This window comes from Lissotriton helveticus, chromosome 2_1 (assembly GCF_964261635.1).
Source record: "Lissotriton helveticus chromosome 2_1, aLisHel1.1, whole genome shotgun sequence".
NCBI lineage: Eukaryota > Metazoa > Chordata > Amphibia > Caudata > Salamandridae > Lissotriton > Lissotriton helveticus.
The window spans coordinates 260,995,917-261,016,093 of NC_136059.1; the positions used below are offsets into that span (position 1 = coordinate 260,995,917).

At 44.1% G+C, this 20,177-nt stretch overlaps 1 protein-coding gene across 2 annotated transcripts in view; it reads right to left on the bottom strand.

The window, feature by feature from the left end:
- DYM (dymeclin) overlaps positions 1-5,100 on the bottom strand; it is a 1,345,000-nt gene extending 1,339,900 nt beyond the window's left edge. The window contains exon 1 of one of the 2 annotated variants that reach the window (XM_078674786.1): positions 4,916-5,100. The gene's annotated coding sequence lies outside the window, so the exon portion shown is untranslated. The other variant, XM_078674785.1, reaches the window with a different exon arrangement.
- Between the last annotated feature and the right edge of the window lie 15,077 nt (positions 5,101-20,177).

Sequence of the window (20,177 nt, forward strand, 5' to 3'; positions counted from 1 at the left end):
TTTGAGAGTGGGCCTAAATCACCCCGTACATGATATCATAATATCCGATTCCCTCTTTCTCCTCAAGGTATGCAGTGCCTATGCCCATTCCAGGAGTGACTGTGCTATAAATCCAACATAAAACAACTAATTAACTATTAAACTAAGGAGTTCTTCTACTTCTTCGACTTATTGCCACCCAATCCACCCTACTCCAGATCAAAGGTCTCCAGTCCCAGGAACTCATCTTGGCATTAGGAAACCCTGTCTGCAAAACACATGCTCTTAACAAGAATTAAGTGAGAGTAGTTCTTCTCACCAAGGATTTCAATACAAATATGTAGGAGAGCTATCCAAGGTGTTAGTGGGATACCGCTCCATACACTAAATTGTATATAAATGTATTATTATTATTTAATACCATGAAACAAATGATAAATGCAAGGTCGGAAAACATTAGAATAGGTGTTGTTCTAAACCTGGTTAAAATGACAGAGAAGGGACTCAGGGATGGGGGCACAGACACAGCCTGCACAATCCCATTTGGTACCATTGGGGAGCAGACAATGCTCTCCCTAGACAGGCCAACGCTGAACATGGACCATGATGCCTTTCCAGCAACTCTCAAAAACTTACACAAGTACCCTGCTAAAAGTCAGTGGTAAATGTCCACTAGTAAATGGCACTTGTTCTAGATGGAGTCATCCTTTTCCACCTTAAAATAAAATAATTACTTTTTATTGTACATTTATCATTTAATGTTTTTCCTGTGGGTACTTTCAACAGTTTTGATGTTATTATGTATTGCTTTTGGTGTTTCATTTACCAAGATCAGGTCAGCAGCAAATGTAATGATGGGCCACTCCTAATCACAAAGACTTAGGGGAATGGTATTATGTTATGGTGGATATATTTGTCACATTATCAGTTTCAATTACTTAGATCATTCTTTCCTTGTGGTTTACTATATACAACTGCCCTTCATATGTAGGCCATGTATTGTCACAGGGAGTATTCTTGAGTTTTAAATACGGTTTGTTCCCCGCCACACCTGGTCACGCGTTTTCATCGTTTGGGATATACACATACGGCTGAATGCTGGAACTTATCATGGCTCCGTGACTGCTATTTTGAAGAACGACTATTTACCTTGACTACAATAAAAAATAAGATTTGAATATTCACTGCACAGCTTACTTACAAAGGAACTGGAAATAGAAGGAATTTTGTGAGACAAGGTTTGGTAGATATTGTGTTTTCTTAGCCTTGAAAAAGCCCATATGGTGCGAAACGCGCGTCGGCTGTGAGGAACCAGGTTTTAAAAACGAAATAAAGATTGTTTTTTGTATCTACACTACGTGACTCCTTTTGGATTAAGAACTTATATTTGGGTGCACAAATTGCACATGTATGAAAGAAACTACTGAGGATGTGCACTGATATGATCTTCTTTTGTCATTGATGTTATTATGTATTGCTTTTGGTGTTTCATTTACCAAGATCAGGTCAGCAGCAAATGTAATGATGGGCCACTCCTAATCACAAAGACTTAGGGGAATGGTATTATGTTATGGTGGATATATTTGTCACATTATCAGTTTCAACTACTTAGATCATTCTTTCCTTATGGTTTACTATATACAACTGCCCTTCATATGTAGGCCATGTATTGTCACAGGGAGTATTCTTGAGTTTTAAATACTGTTTGTTCCCCGCCACATCTTCAGAATTCGTTCACCCTTCCATCAGCTAATAGTTTTATTGATGTACACACGTACAATTGGGTATAATACTTGTTACTTAAAAACTGTCCTTTTATTTGTTTACTGTTCTAGAATTTCATTTTTTAACATCAGTTGCTATACTTTAATTTTCTATAAGATGGCCATTCGACATAAATTACCCTCACTGTAACATCCAATTAACAAAGATGTTTCCCTCCTATTTTCTGCTATGTTAAATATGCACGTATCTGGGATTTGCCAATGATATTCCTGCTCTTTATGAATGTTTGCCTGGGCTAATACTGTAGAGATATGAGCATTAAAAATCACAAAACAACACATGGTTTTTAGATCCACTATGACATATGTGATAAGAAATTCCAAAAATGCCCTTTGCTAATTTCTGATGGATATACACATTGAAAATATATAATTCATGAGAAGACAAAAGCAAATTGATAACCAGGCAAGAAAAAGAAGGACCGGGCGCATAACAAATATATAGGACACTGTAACAACTCAGCACTGGTATAAGTTAGTGCTCCAAGGGGAGAGTGGTCGGCTACCAATTCAACCACAGTTCATCCCCGCAACAGAAGAGATACAGTAATACAAAGATTCACCCCTGAGCACTCCAAATGAGTAATGTTCTGTCCAACAGAAATGGTAAAAGCCTTGTATAATTTCTTACTTATAGTTCTTCATTTGGGTATCCAGTGTTCGATACTCAGCAGTATAATGTTTCCAAAACACAGCTTGATGTAATAGTACAGTCAGACAATTACAGCCAACGTGTGTTTCGTCATGTGTCGTCGCACATTAACGACTTCTTCAGGGCGGATTCCGTTACCAGCTCAATTCACAATTCAATCCACTTAATAAGCCGTAATAATAAAAAGAAATCCTATAAGGTTGAGAATATTACGAGTCCATGACCTACAAAAGGTTCCCCCGGGCCGAAAGATACGCCAGAGAGAGAACCTTTCGGCCCGGGGGAACCTTTCGCAGGTCATGGTCTCGTGATCTTCTCTCCCTCAATGTATATTTCATCTCTCAACCTTATAAGCTATCTGGACATATACTTTGTGCTGAGTTATTAAACATTCAAGTATTTGTAAGATTTTGCATAGGTGTAATAATTTCAGGACTGTTGAGAACTCAATATTTAAAAGAAACAATTGATAGACGGAATGCTGGACAATGCAAACATTCACCCCCAGTCACAAGGATCTGGGTATAATCCATCATTCTTTTGCTCACCACACCACACCAGTTTGGACCCAGCCATATGCAAATCAGTGTTTACCTTGTTCCAGCCGGAACTGCCAAGCCCGGTCCTCCCTAGACTGGAAACAAGCATCCTGAGACAGGTTTCAGGGCATCACCCTTCATCAGCCAGGCTAGTTGAATCCAGTGGTGTAGTGAGCACGGGACCCACGTCTGGGCATACCCTTCCCACTCAGGGCAACATATGCAAAAGAAACAATTAATGGACGGAATGCTGGACAATGCAAACATTCCCTCCCAGTCACAAGGATCTGGGTTTAATCCATCATCCTTTTGCTCACCACATCACACCACACCATACCAGTTTGGACCCATCCCAGGCGCGCAACGCCCATTGGGATCAAAGGGCTTCAAACCCCGCCCCCCCCCCATTGTGTGTGGCAGCCGGGGCTGAGACAGCTTCCCGGGCACACACAGAGCCGCACCTGAGTACTTCACAGGTCTTTAAGAGACCATTCGCTTGTAAATGAGGCTTTCCTGTTTTTCACCCCTCCTAGAGCCCCTGCATCTTCACTTTAACTATTGCTGGAAGGGTCAGCACCCCCCCCCCCCCCCCCACCGAAATGTTTTCTTAGACACCACACCCCCGCCCCCGAAATTTGGCTCTAGTTGCGCCCCTGACCCACCCATATGCAGAACTGTCTTGACCCTGTTCCCAGCCCGAAATGATAAGCCGGGTCCTCCCTGGACTGGAAACAAGCATCCTAGGACCGGTTTCGGGCTTTCAGCCCTCATCAGCCAGGATAGCTTGACTCCAGTGGCATGGAGAGCACAGGACCCACGTCTGGGCATACCCGTCCCACTCGGGGTGAAAAATGCAAAAACAACAATTGATGGACATAATACAGCACATTCGCTATATATGCTCTTCATATGCATTTGCATCAAAACATCATAGGCATATACATACCACCTGTATATGTATATCCCCCAACACCTAAACATACCAAGCTTTGAAACCGAATTGAACGTGCCATTGAGACTGGGAGGGTTATTTTACATTTAAATGTTACTCAAACCTCACTTTACCATTTCCTTGTTTAACACGGTGAAACGTAAAATTCGTATAGACAACCTGCAATATGCAGATTAGAAACCGAAACTAAAATCAGAGCCAGACATCCATGGTAGCTGCAGCATAACCCATCATCCATGTCACTAAGGACACGTTCCAACATATTAATCCCTCTTCCACAGCAGACATGAAATGCCATTATGCTGTACCCAACCTCCCACAAGCAGAATGGTGTATTTTTATATTTAGTACTAGTAAAGTCAGACAGGTCCCTCAGTTACCCCTAAACTACACGCACTATGGTGATCTGCACGTTATAGATAGCTTGGGCGTACCTCACATCCTGGTACTTCTTCTATTGATAACTTTGCTATAAAACATACTACCAAGGAGTCTACCAGTGCAGGAGCACACGTTCGATAAGTTAACTAACCACTAACCTTGGGCTCCGGAGTACCTTGCTACCTGCCACGAAAGCGCTTCAACACCTCGTAAATGGTAGTACGCGCTAAATAAATGCAAATACAATATAATGCAAGGCGTGTCTCTCAGCTCACTAACACACACTTCCATATCTCCTCCAATTCACCACCAGCCAAGCTGGTTAATATGATGTCGTGCACGATAGGTTCATCACACACAGTCTTGGGCATCATTCTATGCTTCAGAGCAGCTATTTCTGCTAATGCATGCTCTCTCACCTCTCTCTTCCTGGCTTCACCTTTTGAGCCGCTCCTCAAACCAGAAGTTGTCAGGGCCCGCTGTCCTCCGTGCCCAGACCCTAGACTCCGGTTCACACCTATATCCCACTCCCCGGCTCCTGTCACTGTGCTCACTGGGACGCCATGTTTCCACGTCGAGGCTCCGCCCCTCCATCCCGGACGTGCCGCCCCCGCCCACACCCCCTCACCTGTCAGACTGCAGCGGGGGCGTGAGCGTCCACTACTCCACGCCTCCGGGTCATGACGCCTCTCCAGCTGATCTGCGATTGGGTATTTTCGTCCTGGAAATGCGTCACTCCCGGAAGTTGTCAGCACGCTTCCGGAGTATGACAGTTCTGGGTTGTTTTGTTGACGTCTGCGGTGGTCAGGCGGACTGAAAGAGCCAACAAGAAAGAGTCGGGTTCAAGGGAGGCAGAAACTAAGGTACGTGCGGTACTGGGAGAAAATGTGAGTGCATTTTATCAGAAATACAGATGACATAATCACTTTTTTCTAAAAATCTAACGGAAGGTTTTTTTTTATAAATCCAGCCAGTAACGGAACATATGTTTCGGGGGCCGGCTTTCTGTGACCATCAGAGTATTTTTTTTAAATGTGCGACCCTACAACGCACACACATACTGTACAACTGACGGGACTAGGAGTCTCAGGCAATGCACACCAGGGTACACAACCCTTCAACGCACTCACATACTGTATCCCACAGTCCACACAACCCACAAAACCAAGATAAAAATAAACTAGTCCCTAAAACATGCATGGCATAATATACGTAGGCAGCAAATTAATTATATTATCCAAAAACAACCACACCGGCAAATGCTGATCACTCTAAAAGTACACTCGTGCAAATCATCATGTTGTGCCTTTAGCAACATACCCTTATGCAGAACATTGAGCATAGCATACATTTGCAAGTCACTATAAACGCAAGTGGCATGTACTAAAAAACAGTGGCAACGAAAACATTCTACAGAAAATCCCCTCCGCCGGTGAGGCCTCTCACCCGAATTAAATCAGCACGATGAACAAAAATTAAACCTCTGTTCTACTTCAAATTACCGCAGATTGCATCAAGTCCAATTGACATTAACCAGATACCTGCTAGAGTTTTCGAAATTTCCTGTGTTCCTGCAGACCATTTTTTAGGTCAGGCCTAGCATTGCAGCGCATGCGCTGCTCACTTTGCGAGCCATGTTGTACTAGGGTATGTTTTAGAAGTGGTGTGGAAGCCCCGCCCATATTTTTCATTGGATGGCGTCATCGTCCCTGATAAATGCTGGATTCTGATTGATAATGAGGCCTCTTAGTCCCTCCTTGTTACCGCCCTGTCTCCTTTTGGGACTGCCCATCAGGACTGGATCTTCTCCTTGTGGCGTTATACTGTCTCCTTCAATTAATTGGTAAGCACTTTTTTTTCCATTTGCGCAATGGCAACCGCTTGTTTCATTTTCATGTGTTGGCAAACACTTCCAGCGCGGCACACCACGCTGTCAAGGCTCTTCTGGTGCACGTTTCACAAAAGTGCTGTTTCTTTTCAGTGCGAGGCACCTCACCTTCCATTTCAGTAGAGGGCTTGCTATGAAGACTCGGCCTTTTCTCTGTGACTACACATGTCCAACAGTGATAGGCGCTGTTCCGGAAAGAGATAGAGCTTGAGGCCGCTAGCCTTGCACGGTAACAGATGGTAAATGCCACGCTGCTGGACACAAATGGGGTTCAATTCCGAAGATCGTCTACCCACAGGTCAGCATTTGCTCATCAGCCAGACTGGCTTTTTAGTTTGTAAGAGGCATCTGTTACACTGTGCTGATTACACATTTAATTGATTTTAGTTTTACAGTACCCTCGAGCAGAACCCCATAGCTCTGATGCTCTAAAAACACAGTTTGCGAACAGTTACTAAACTGTCCAGCTTGCCTCGGTTGCAAAATTATATTTGTATATACATGGAGGCTTTGAAAAAACGGAGGGCAGTGCTTTATTTGCATGAACAATGCGTTTTTTCAAATCAGAAATCCCCATTGTTTTAAAGCTCACGCCCATCCCTATCATCCCCACATGTTTAAAATGTAGACTTAATTATGTTTTCAAATCTATTGTTATGATATCCTGCTGAAATGTGTCTTCATTACCCCCACTACACCCTCCCCTATGCACGCTGTCTTGTCCTACTTCATCAAAAAGCCATAACTCGCTAAATGTAGTGAGGAGAGTCAATTGATAGAGGCCGGAAAACCCTTTCTACTTTACTAAATGGTAAGGTTATTCAGTCCGGCCTGTATAATTCTGCACTCTAGCGCCATTAATATTAGACAACCAGGCCTTGTTAATGCACTCCCTGGTTTCTCTCTGGAGCGGCCCTTTATACATGAAAAGGTTGCTCACCACTACAAGCTCTTTATTATCTGCTAAGGTGCCTCTTCTTAAAACCCCAAAAGAAAGAATATTAGCTTCAGGAAGCTGAACATGGATCCATCGTGAAAACACTTGGATGCTGCTCCCATCTGATGTCCTTCCCATTGTAAATATCCGCTCGCAATCCGAAGATTACAATTTCACATTTTGGTGGGCAAATCAGCTCTACACCCATTTAAGGTCAATACAATCATTTGGTTGGAGGGACATTAATACCTGTTTTCGGAGAGCAGGGCTCATTGTAGTGTATGTTATACACGTGTAGTACTTAGTAACGCCTGTCACCACTCTCCATGAATGATGGTCGATGACGGGGTTAGTGGCTAGAAAGCAAAGTTTCAAAAGAGAGCCAGCCCCAACTAAGAGAACTGGGATCGTCGGCAAGAATTGTTTCCTGTTCTGATTAGGTTGCATTGCTACAAGAAGTTGACAGTCGATAAATCCGCCAGTCAGAGTAGCAAGTAAAAATACAATAGACTCTAAATAACAAATGCCACCATTCGCGTTGAATAAATATTCTACCTTCTAACCACACTAACGGGGCCATTAACACCGAAAAGGCAAAACGTGTGCAAAATATACTATAGTGCAAGTAAAATTTGCACAGCGCAGCAAGTGTATTTTTGCTCCCATTCATACTATTGTGGCAAATATTAGTGACTAACATGCTAAAAGGTTTAATATCTCATCTTCTAACCATCCGTATCCCAATTTTTAGATGTTTCATGGGCAATTATGAGGAAGTAAATCAAGCTGGTAAATACCTGGTCTACAGCTGGAGGTAGCACACTTTGCGCCCAACCCCTCGTAGGCTATAGCAGCAAAAGTGCACATTTAATTTTCATTTGTTTCAGTACTAGCAGGTGCGCAGAGTGATCTCATAATAAACTAGCAAGGTTTCTACCTCAACTCCTTAGAGTTATGGAAAGGGTGCATTTTCAGGTAAAATAAGTAGTTTAAAGTAAAAATATTCATTATGAAATATACATGGATTTCCATTCATATAGAGTTCAAAACCAGGGTAATCGATGCCATCAGGTTGTTTACTTTCGTCTGGTCATGGCACTCAGTTTTTAGGTATTTATTACTTTTGTAATATTCCATTTATATTAGTTGCCAAGTCCAGACTGCTAGCCTGTGTGCAGCCCGATCAGCCAAACGAACGCTAGAACACAAGACAAGCATTGACAAAGCCAATAGCCCTGGCTTGTTGTAGTTGTAATGTTACGTGTTGTATTCTAAATCTGGATGCAGTGTGAGGAGCAGCAAAATACCAGTCTGGCGGTGTGCTATGCTTAGCACAGATTTTCAGTTTACGCATTTTTTAAGTCATGGCTTTAATCATATCGGTATGTGAAAAACAAGGACCCCCTGGGTAGTATTAAAGAAGTACTCCTAGGGCAGGGTAAACCAAATATATGAAAAAAACTCCTAGGCAGACTTAATGTTTAGACACAGGCATAAAGAACTCAATGTGGGTAGGCAGTTGTGAAAAAATTATCAACAAATTTTTAATCTGTTCTTTTAAAATAACAAACTTATATACATCCGTTTATAAAACATTACATAATAAAACCATTAGGTGCAAAGAAATACATATAATGACACCACAAATTAAAAACAACATGAATAAAAAAGACACAGAAAGTGTCTACTATTAGATGAAGAGGAGATTACTCGACGCGCGTTTCGGCGGAAAACGCCTTCTTCAGGAGTCACAATACAAATTCTGTAATTACATAAAGGGAAAAGAACAACCTTATTAAATCGTTATTTTTTTTAGTAATATATATCTAATAAAAACAATTCTAACGAAATTTATTTATTCTTAATACAAACAGTATTTCTCACATTGACATACCTAACCTACAAGAGTCCAGTATTGCTACTCAAATGTCTAACTCGTGTGATGATACAACGTTTATTAAAAAGAGCGATTGTGTTGTACTTCAAGAATGGCTATTTGAGGCTAAGGATGAGGCGCTAACAGATCAATATATGCGGACCGTTCATTACACATTCTTCAAATAGACACAGACTGGCATGATATAAGTAAAAGCAGATATACACATGATGAGATACATGAACAAATAAAAACATGATTAAATACATGAATAGGTACACGTTGACTTCCTGAGAAGGTGATCGTATCGTACAATAAGCACACTGTATACAGATAAGCATAATCTGTCATATGAGCAACATGGTCTCAAGTTGATACAAATCGATGGCAACTCCATGTCTCTATGATTCATATAAAGATGTACTAATAAACCAGGAAGAGATGTGTATATATTTTAAAGTGGACAATGTTCCAACCATCATTTCAAGCAGGGGTTCTTTTTTATATTTAAAGCCCAAATGGCAACTATTTTTAGTATTGCCGACCGATGAAATTTCAGTACCCCAATGTAGTCTAAAATTCAGGTTTGGTCAAAAAACGGCAAAATAGTAAACACTGTTACTACAAGAAGGTTCTCTAAATATCCAATTCATTTTACACATACATTACGGTACCTGCTTTCGCAATGTCTGGCGTATCTAGGCGTATCTGGTGTCGAAGATGGTCCACGTTCACCAAATAAACCAAGATGGCGCTTTCTCGTTTAGACGGTTAAAATTGGCTGGAAGATACAAACATTGGTTGGAGTGAATAAAAGTGATCTAAAGATTATCTCAAAATTGGCGCTTGGAAGGGAGGGAAGGGAAAAGGGGCGGGGGGGGGGGGGGGAGGGAAACCGGGAGTGATGGAACAAAGAAGGGAAGAGGGGCCGCCGGGACGATAGAGAGGTGATGTACCTTATTCGATCGATGTTTAGATGTAACATATGTTCCAGGTCCTTATAATCGCACGGTAAAAAATTAATAGTATCGTCGTAAAATCTAAAGAGGAATACATGAAGGAACTGAGTGGACCATCTTCGACACCAGATACGCCTAGATACGCCAGACATTGCGAAAGCAGGTACCGTAATGTATGTGTAAAATGAATTGGATATTTAGAGAACCTTCTTGTAGTAACAGTGTTTACTATTTTGCCGTTTTTTGACCAAACCTGAATTTTAGACTACATTGGGGTACTGGAATTTCATCGGTCGGCAATACTAAAAATAGTTGCCATTTGGGCTTTAAATATAAAAAAGAACCCCTGCTTGAAATGATGGTTGGAACATTGTCCACTTTAAAATATATACACATCTCTTCCTGGTTTATTAGTACATCTTTATATGAATCATAGAGACATGGAGTTGCCATCGATTTGTATCAACTTGAGACCATGTTGCTCATATGACAGATTATGCTTATCTGTATACAGTGTGCTTATTGTACGATACGATCACCTTCTCAGGAAGTCAACGTGTACCTATTCATGTATTTAATCATGTTTTTATTTGTTCATGTATCTCATCATGTGTATATCTGCTTTTACTTATATCATGCCAGTCTGTGTCTATTTGAAGAATGTGTAATGAACGGTCCGCATATATTGATCTGTTAGCGCCTCATCCTTAGCCTCAAATAGCCATTCTTGAAGTACAACACAATCGCTCTTTTTAATAAACGTTGTATCATCACACGAGTTAGACATTTGAGTAGCAATACTGGACTCTTGTAGGTTAGGTATGTCAATGTGAGAAATACTGTTTGTATTAAGAATAAATAAATTTCGTTAGAATTGTTTAATCATATCGGCCACACTCTCTGGACAGAACCCTCTAGTTTTTTCATCCGATTTATAGCCCTTCAAGATACCTGCTTTTACTTCTCCCCGCAATGCGTCCACACAACCGGAGATGCAGCGCCCCCTAATCCACGTAACCACATTTTTAATTTTTGTTTTTGAAACATTACACAATGTACAATATCACCCCAAAGTATCGGAGCTCACCAATGAGGTCCAGAGTTTATCATCTCAGGCCATGCTTGTTACTCGGCGTGGCAGCCTGCAAATACCATGCCGGTTGTTTTTACGGATGTCTTTTTCAGAGGTTCTCACAATTGCACAGGTGCAATAAAAATAGGACTTTGTCTCCCCGCCTAAGCTTCCATCGCGAGCCTGCCACAGAAGCCTGGGAGCGGTCTTTTCTGGATTAGTAAACACAAGAGCAGCACCAATCAGATTATTATTCCAGGCCGGGAGAAAATTGCTTCTTCTTTTTATTACACATGATTAACAAGGCTACCCTATTGTGCTCCGTTCTCTCATTTCACACTCCTCTTCGATTCTTGGTTTTTTAGGGCTCGCCTATTATATCCCGCAGGGATTAATAGGCGAGACTATAGGGGCTAAACTAAGAGCTAATTTAAGCTCTCAAAAAAACGGATTTCCAGAAGTGCATGTGGTCTCGTGAACGCGCTTCTATCCGCCTGCCTGCCTGCCTCGCATCACCACATGCCGCCAGCAGCTTCACTTCAAAGGGATCCGCTGCGCCCCCTGCTGCATCAAAGGCTTTAATTTCGCGGCCGCGCTCTTCACACTTTTCATGGCCGCCAGGCCGTGTCTCGCATTTCTCCTCCCCCTCCCACCCCTGCTGTTGCTGCCCACGGCCTCCCCATGTCGCACTTTCATTTTAATGGCAGCTTTGCTTTTCTTTATATCGGCTTTCCTTTCCACTTATCACTGCTGCCTTACTTTGAACGTTTCACAGCTTGTTTAAAATGTTTACATCAACAGGTCTCTCTCGCTTGTGTGCTGCTTCCTCTGTCGAACAACCCCTCTCCCGTGCTCTGTGTTGTTCCCTCATCTGCCCCTTTTCCAAGCTCTAATTTGCTTTTCCCGTCTCTCCCAGCTGGTTTGTATATATTTTCCTCCTAGTGGCTTAGCCTTAAGCGCCTTTATTTGTGACTTCCATGTTAGCACACTCCAAGTTGCTTTGTCCCACCCCTTGCAGTCAGTAACCTTCTTTTTTCATTTTTTATTTTTCGGGTGGGCTCAGAAACTGCAATTTGTTGCCAGGCCGCTCTACTGTGTAGAAAGTGCTTTTGTGCAACTAAAATTAAACTCGTTTTTTCCCCCGATCCAAATTGCCATTTTATTTTTATTGGTAAACAAAAAAGATAAAGATAGAACCCGCTTCATTTCCAGAAACAGTCGCTTGATCACATACGTTTTTCCCCCCTATTTTATTGCACAGCATCGGTCAAAATGCTTGTTACATTGCAAAAATTATGGATACAGAGAATTTTGTCTTATTGGTCCTACTAAGTTTAAACTTTTTGCTTGAAATTTGATTTTTTGTGCCATGACTGAGAACAGAATCATCAAATTAAATTGTTTCAAAAGCAAACGAAGGAAGCTTGTCCTCTTTGCGTTCCAACTGACATGTCTCCTCTCCATGCTCCTCCATTCTTCCCTTCAAAGGCTCCGCTCCCCGCCCCCCCGCCTGCACCACTCTCCTACTTCTCCTCCCACGGCCGTCCTTTCCGCCCTCTTATTGCCGCAGCACATGGCACTGCTTACATTTAGAACCGTCTAGTTTCATTTCTGTATCCCTGCCTCCTGTCTGTTCCATCTTCGCCTACTGTTTCACCCCAGCTTCCTGTTTCTTCCCTTCTTCACCGAACGATTTCCAGCTGCAGGGAACCCTGCACTCACCCTCATGTTTGCTCCAACTCCACGCGTCCTACCTGCCCAGCTCCTTCTGTCCGCCCAGGTCCCTGATATTTATCATTAAGCGCATGCTTGCACTTGTTTACAGTCCATATTTGTGTCCACCTTCTTAGAAAATCGCCCACATCCTTAATAAATGCATCCATGCAGGCCAGTACATTTTAACGGAGAGTTTGAGTTGTTTCAGCGTTTCATTGCCAGAGGACTCTCCCACCTACAACAGGCTGAGAACCAATAAGCACATACCCCTTTAAGATGGTTTCAGTGCCTGTGGGCCTAAATTAAGCTATTACTAGCACAACACCGAAGTATTTCACTATATAAAGCTGTCATCTTTTGCTTTGTATTAGCAATACATGTGTGAAGTTGCTTTGTAACGGTTTATTTTGCATAGATTTCCTTTGCTGAGCTGATCTGCATTATTGGGCAACGTCTTATGCCTACACTGCAGTGAAACATTCGGATGTATACTCAGAGTGGTTTCAAGAGGAGTGAATTATAGAGGGCGCCTGCTGGATGTTTTTGCCATCTGTTCAATAGTTGCCGGAGGCAGCGCTTTATCTTTTGCCTTCAGACATCTGCTACTTTCTACTTTTTATTTCAGTTGATTTTTCTTCAGTTTCTAGTAGGTGAATTTTTTTTAAGCCACCAGGGTGATTGAACTATGGAGGTTTAAATCTATATGTGGTGGCCATATTTTATTAATATTGAAGATCTCTTTTGGTCTCCATTGATGCATATCGAAGCATAATATTGGTAAACTTGTGCGTTTTGGCCTCGGTTTTAACATTCACTTTTCTTGAAAGCAGATACGTTTCTTATTGGCGGTATTACAGATTTGTACTTGTTTTCTTGTCTTGCCTTCTGCTCCCCTGATTGCCCTCGTTTTCTTGCCTTCTGCTTCCCTGATTGTACTCGTTTTTTCTTGCCTTTGGCTCCCCCACTCCATTCATCCATCCATCCCCCCACTCCATCCATCCATCCCCCCACTCCATCCATCCATCCCCCACTCCATCCATCCATCCCCCCACTCCATCCATCCATCCATCCCACTCCATCCATCCATCCCACTCCATCCATCCCACTCCATCCATCCATCCATCCCACTCCATCCATCCATCCCACTCCATCCATCCATCCCACTCCATCCATCCATCCCCCCACTCAATCCATCCATCCCCCACTCCATCCATCCATCCCCCCACTCCATCCATCCATCCCCCCACTCCATCCATCCATCCCCCCACTCCATCCATCCATCCCCCCACTCCATCCATCCATCCCCCACTCCATCCATCCATCCCCCCACCCCATCCATCCATCCCCCCACCCCATCCATCCATCCCCCCACCCCATCCATCCATCCCCCCCACCCCATCCATCCCCCCACCCCATCCATCCCCCCACCCCATCCATCCCCCCACCATCCATCCATCCATCCCCCCACTCCATCCATCCCCCCACTCCATCCATCCCCCCACTCCATCATCCATCCCACTCCATCCATCCATCCCTCCCACTCCATCCATCCATCCCTCCCACTCCATCCCTCCCTCCCACTCCATCCATCCATCCCTCCCACTCCATCCATCCCCCACTCCATCATCCATCCCACTCCATCCATCCATCCCTCCCACTCCATCCATCCATCCATCCATCCCTCCAACTCCATCCCCCCACTCCATCCACCCCCCCACCCCATCCATCCATCCCCCCACCCCATCCATCCATCCCCCCACCCCATCCATCCATCCCCCCACCCCATCCATCCATCCATCCCCCACTCCATCCATCCATCCCCCACTCCATCCATCCCACTCCATCCATCCATCCCCCACTCCATCCATCCATCCCCCCACCCCATCCATCCATCCCCCCACCCCATCCATCCATCCCCCCACCCCATCCATCCCCCCACCCCATCCATCCCCCCACCCCATCCATCCCCCCACCCCATCCATCCCCCCACCCCATCCATCCATCCATCCCCCCACTCCATCCATCCCCCCACTCCATCCATCCCCCCACTCCATCATCCATCCCACTCCATCCATCCATCCCTCCCACTCCATCCATCCATCCCTCCCACTCCATCCATCCATCCCTCCCACTCCATCCCTCCCTCCCACTCCATCCATCCATCCCTCCCACTCCATCCATCCCCCACTCCATCATCCATCCCACTCCATCCATCCATCCCTCCCACTCCATCCATCCCCCCACTCCATCCACCCCCCCACCCCATCCATCCCCCCACCCCATCCATCCATCCCCCCACCCCATCCATCCATCCCCCACTCCATCCATCCATCCCCCACTCCATCCATCCCACTCCATCCATCCATCCCCCCACTCCATCCATCCCTCCCACTCCATCCATCCATCCCTCCCACTCCATCCATCCATCCCACTCCATCCATCCCTCCCACTCGATCCATCCATTCCCCCGACTCCATCCATCCCTCCCCGCCCCACACTCCATCCCTCCCCCGCCCCACACTCCATCCCTCCACCGCCCCACACTCCATCCCTCCACCGCCCCACACTCCATCCCTCCCCCGCCCCACACTCCATCCCTCCCCCGCCCCACACTCCATTCCTCCCCCGCCCCACACTCCATTTTGGCCTCGGTTTTAACATTCACTTTTCTTGAAAGCAGATACTTTTTTTATTGGCTGTATTACAGATTTGTACTTGTTTTCTTGTCTTGCCTTCTGCTCCCCTGATTGCCCTCGTTTTCTTGCCTTCTGCTTCCTTGATTGTACTCGTTTTTTCTTGCCTTCGGCTCCCCCACTCCATTCATCCACCCATTCCCCCACTCTAACCATCCATCCCCCCCACTCCAGCCATCCATCCCCCCACTCCAGCCATCCATCCCCCCACTCCATCCCCCCACTCCATCCCTCCCACTCCATCCCTCCCACTCCATCCATCCCACTCCATCCCTCCCACTCCATCCATCCCACTCCATCCATCCCACTCCATCCATTCCCCCACTCCATCCCCCCACTCCATCCATCCATCTCCCCACCCCATCCATCCATCCCCCCCACTCCATCCATCCAACCCCCCACTCCATCCATCCCCCCACTCCATCCATCCATCCCCCCACTCCATCCATCCCACTCCATCCATCCATCCCCCCACTCATCCATCCATCCATCCCACTCCATCCATTCATCCCCCACTCCATCCATTCATCCCCCACTCCATCCATCCATCCATCCATTCCCCCGACTCCATCCATCCCTCCCCGCCCCACACTCCATCCCTCCCCCCACCCCACACTCCATCCCTCCCCCACCCCACACTCCATCCCTTCCCCGCCCCACACTCCATCCCTTCCCCGCCCCACACTCCATCCCTCTCCCGCCCCACACTCCATCCCTCTCCCGCCCCACACTCCATCCCTCTCCCGCCCCACACTCCGTCCCTCTCCCGCCCCACACTCCATCCCTCTCCCGCCCCACACTCCATCCCTCCCCCGCCCCACACTCCATCCCTCCCCCGGCCCACACTCCATCCCTCCCCCGGCCCACACTCCATCCCTCCCCCAGCCCCCACTCCATCTCTCCCCCGGCCCACACTCCATCCCTCGCCCACACTCCCTCCCTCATCCACACTCCCTCCCTCGCCCACACGCCATCCCTCGCCCTCTTGCCCTGCCTCTATCTCTCACCCTGCCTCTATCTCTCGCCCTCCCTCTATCTATCTATCGCCCTCACTATCCATCGCATCACCACTGCATCACTCAGGGGCACCACAACATCACTATGCGCTACCACAGCATCACTGAACGCCACAGCATCACTGGTCGCCGCCACAACATCATTCAGAGCCACCACAGCATCAATCTGTGCAACCATTCAACAACAACTGATTCAAATATGTTCTCTCAATGTTTCAAACTTTTTATTACAAATGTCACAAAAAAAGTTATTATTTCACTTCTGTTCTTGTATTTTCATCACAATAAAATACACTAAACATAATCTTCCAAAAAGTAATTTGCAAAAGTTTAAGCTATTGCCTTTATAAATTACAATAACTTTTATTTAAGTATTAAATATTGAAAAAAATACAACCCATTGTTATTTTTAATATTAATACATCTAAGTCATGTAAATACAACACATATTGCATTATAAATGCTATAGGTGTCACGTTTGCAAAAGTTAACACTATTGGCATTGTAAATGACAGTTATTAATTTCGCTATTTTCAAAACAAAAACATAAATACAAAATTTGTCATTTACAATACTAATACCTCTAACTTTACTAATGCGAGCCCTATTGCATTGCAAATGCTTGTCTACTTTGTGTTTCTCTTTCCACAATACATTTTGCGATAACTGCACGCTCACACTGCTTTTGAAGGTGTTGTTTTCCTCCAACAAGTTTCTACAAGCATTGTATAAAAGTGATGTATAAACATAATAAATAAAAATAATGCCATCAGCACTTCTATATTAATGACATGCGTGGGCACTTAAAAACGCCAGAGCGTTTACAGTTTTTTGTTTCCTCTTAAAATAAGACCGAATCAGTTCACATGAGTTAGAACCCTGCAACCATTCATGAAGTTATATTCATATCAATACACCAGTCAACGTGCTACGAAGGAAAAAACATACATATATTGTACAGAATAGTGCCTCTAGCCGTTTCGGAGTTTAAAGCTCCCTTTACCACAAGATCTGCATTATTACCAACAATTTTTGCATCATGTGGTAAAAAGGTCAAATTAATATGCTAAAGTAAATATTTAGAAATAACGGTATACACATTTATAGAAATCTATTCATGCAACAATAAAACTACTGTAGGCCATGATTTATAATTCTGTCATGATTATAATTACATTTAGGTTAAGAAGCGACACTGTATATATGTACATATAAAGAAACCAAGATACAGATTTTCTTTTTGACATTAGACCTTTAGGATTTGTACTGTTGTGTTGGATGAGTGTAGATGGATGAATGGTTTGGCCAGTGTGCAAGTTCGGATGTGTTAGAATTTTTGTAAATTGTATTGTATATTATGAATCTGTTGTAAAATATTCTAGTGTATTTGTGTTCTGTATATACACTGTAATTAAGTTGTTATTCATGAAAACCCCCCAAATTTTTTTTGTGTTTTCCGTTCTACTAGTGATAAAATAAATAAATAAACTAGTGACGTAAATCAAAATACGGACCCGTATGTTTTTCTCATATAGGTATTTCTAAAATAATTAAGTAGTTTCTGGTATTGGCAGTTGTTTTGTTGTCTAGTAAGCTTGGGCTCAGCCTTACTGGTCAGGAGTCACGACCCTGTGTCGTTGTTTCACATGATTATAATTCTGTCATCTAGGCAGTGTTGCAGCCATGTCTTTTTCCAGCGGTATTTCTCTAGACTGAGCTGCAGCTGCTTAACTTGTCCCAGTGGTAATTCCCCATTCTCAGTCCTCTAGGCAGAGCTGCTAGCTGCTACTCTGGTCCCATCAGTAATTCTTCATTCTAAGTCATCTAGGCAGTGCTGCAGCACTGTCTCTGGTCACAGTGGTAATTCCTCATTCTAACTCTTCTAAACAGTGCTGCAGCTGCTTCCATGGTCACAGTGGTAATTCCTCATTCTAAGTCCTCTAGGCAGTGCTGCTTGCTGCTTCTCTGGTCCCGTTGTGAATTCTTCATTCTAAGCCCACTAGGCAGTTCTGCTAGCTGCGACTCTGGTCCCATCGGTAATTCCTCATTGTCAATCCTTTAGGAAGTGCTGCTAGCTGCTACTCTGGTCACATCAGTAATTCCTCATTCTAAGTCCTCTAGGCAGTGCTGATAGCAGCTGCCCTGGTCCCGTCAGTAATTCCTCATTCTAAGTCCTCTATGCAGTGCTGCAGCTGTGTCTCTGGTCACAGTGGTAATTCCACATTCTTAGTCCTCTAGGCAGTGCTGCTAGCTGCTTCTCTGGTCCCATCGGTGATTCTGCATTCTAAGTCCTCTACTCAGTGCTGCTACCTGCTTCTCTGGTCTCATCAGTAATTCCTCATTCTAACTCCTCTACACAGTGCTACAGCTGCTTATCTGGTCCCAGTGGTAATTCATCATCCTAAGTCCTCTTGGCAGTGCTGCAGGTGTGTCTCTGTTCATACATCCACTACAGTCCAAACCAAAACACATGGGTAAAAGGCATTGCCAATCACAACCCCAATAGCTCTAACTCTGACAACTGCAACACCTATTGCATTGCAAATGCTTGTTTTATACTTCGTGTGTATTTCCAGCGAGGTAATGCTAAGCGAAAACTGCAGATTTTCAACATTTTGTAATGAGTAGAAAATCATGATTTTAATAAAGGCACGGAGGCTAATATTATGCGTAGTACCTTTATTACCACTCAGGCAACAGCAACAAAAAAGGTTACAATTAGAACACAAACACATTCCAGAACTCTGAACATGTATAATCCCAAAGAACCTGCAGCCATCTTCCTCTTTTGTGCGCTGCGAACATAAATGAAAACCAAAGTCTCTTTTTCTGAACAAATCCAAAATTCTAAAAGCACACAAAACAGCAGACCCAGGTCAAGCACAATGGTTCCAGATGTTCTCAATATTAGGTGGTGCAACTGCTTCCAACACCCGCTGTTTTAAGGGTGTAAAATTCCAACAATGTGCAAAAACCAAAGCGGAAGGTGCACTCCAATAAAAGTTAATTGAGCAAAGGATGTTTTGATGATTATTTCTTCTTTATTCAATTCGAAAAAGTGTTTTCATTGAGCACAGGCACAGCCAACGCGTTTCGTTCCCTACGTGCCGTGGGAACTTCCTCATGGCATCAATAGAAATTGCGACAACTAAGGTTGCGGGAATGCCAATTTAAAACGTAAGAGGAGATTCTTGAGGAATTTGTAAGAATCGCGTCCTAGTTTCCTCGAAGTATTTGCATGTCATATAGCTTCATACGAGCCCGAAGAGCAAGCAAGAATAATCAGAAACAACTCTGTAAATGAGAGGTACTATTAAAGGACTGCGTACACTCAAATGTAAGCCAAAATATACGTATAACCAGTTAATGATGAAAAAGAGAGTTATGACTCATGAGACACCATATCAGATTGATAGACAAAGTACAGACGGTCAAATTATGATTCCCTTCTGACGTGGCCACCATTGCGGCACCGCGCATCGGGGTCAGTAGTATATAATAAATACCACCAGGGCTTATTTTAAATTAGACAATGGCATCAAAGGTCCAAATACGACCAGTTCCAGGCATGGGCCAGAGATACGGCACCTATATTTGAGTGTACGCAGTCCTTTAATAGTACCTCTCATTTACAGAGTTGTTTCTGATTATTCTTGCTTGCTCTTCGGGCTCGTATGAAGCTATATCACATGCAAATACTTCAAGGAAACTAGGACGCGATTCTTACAAATTC